A 1,470-nucleotide genomic window follows, 5' to 3' on the forward strand; every position below is an offset into this window, starting at 1 on the left:
TTCATCCCCGTGCTAATTGCTGCCTCCCCGAGGAACCCGATCCATCTCGCTGTAATTGACAAAAGGCAATTAAAAAGCAGTTGTGAATAAAGGGGGACATCTCCGGAGGGCCCGGCAGGAAAGATTTAGGTGCTTTGCTCCCTGGTGCTGTGGAGATGTTCCAGTGGCGTGGCTGGGCAGTGATGCTGGGGTGGCTGTACCCCCTCCTGCCCTGTGCCCAGCCCTGTGCCCAGCCCTGTACCCGGGTGCTCTGCCCGGCTCCCAGCACAGCCCTTGGCTCACCCTGCCCTGCCCTGGAGGACCATCTGCTTGTCCCACGGTTGATCCCAAACTGACCTGGACACCCAGCTGGCTGCAGGCTCTCTGAACACCTCCTGAGGGCAGGGTCCTGCATCCACACAGGGCCAAAACCAGCACCCTGCAGAAAGCCCATCCCGGGGGCTCGCCTCCATCTCCCGGAGCTGGGAGAGCCCCAGCATCCTCCTCTGCTGGGAACTGTGGGTTCGTGGGGAGTGGAGGGCAAAACCACACCAGGGGAGTGCCATGGGGGCAGCCTGGCCCTGCTGTCTGCGGGAGACAAAGGGCAATCAGCAGCGAGTGGCACCGAGAGTGGCACAGCGAGTGGCACGGAGCTGGGCGTCAAGAGCAGCTGATTGAGGAAGAGATGCGTCAGCTGCCTCTTGTGCACAGCAATCTCCTGATTGTGGAGAGCCGCAGGTGCGAGTGCTGCCAGCTCACCTGCAGAGAGGAGCCCTTCCTGCCGGGGTGGAGGGCAGGACAGCGGGGAGGATGCGAGAGGGAGTGTGTCCTGTGTCCCCATGTGGCAGTGCTCTGTGTCCCCTATGGCAGTGCTCTGTGTCCCCTATGGCAGTGCCCTGTGTCCCCATGTGGCAGTGTCCTGTGTCCCCTATGGCAGTGCCCTGTGTCCCCATGTGGCAGAGCCCTGTGTCCCCTATGGCAGAGCCCTGTGTCCCCTATGGCAGTGCCCTGTGTCCCTGCAGGTATTTTTCTGCCAAGGGCTGGGCAGGTCTGTCCCAGCCTGGCAGGGACAGTCCACCTGGGGACCAGGGGCCGGGCAGCCCCATGGGCAGCAGCAGGCAGGGGCACTGTGCTGCGGTCTCCAGTTATGGGGCAGAGCAATCTGTGCCCACTTTGAGCAGTGCCAGCTGCTAATGCAGCAGGAGCCAGCCTGTGGCATGGCAGAGCTCCCTTTTTGCCAGCTGCTTGCTTGGGTCAGGGCTCAAAAGCTGCCCAGGGACAGGAAAAAAGAGGCAAAATGTGTGAGGCAGAGTTGCAGACCCAGAGGCCCCATGTGTGTTCTCCAGGCAGTTCCAGCCCCTCCTCTTGCCCCAGAATCTGCACCAGCACTGGCTGTGCATGACTCTCACTGAGAGAATCCCACCTGTCTGTGGTCCATGGGGGGCAAAGTGTCACAGCTGCCCTGTCCCAGGGGTGGTTGCCATGGGGGCT

This window comes from Geospiza fortis, unplaced genomic scaffold, assembly GCF_000277835.1.
Source record: "Geospiza fortis unplaced genomic scaffold, GeoFor_1.0 scaffold188, whole genome shotgun sequence".
NCBI classification, from domain to species: domain Eukaryota; kingdom Metazoa; phylum Chordata; class Aves; order Passeriformes; family Thraupidae; genus Geospiza; species Geospiza fortis.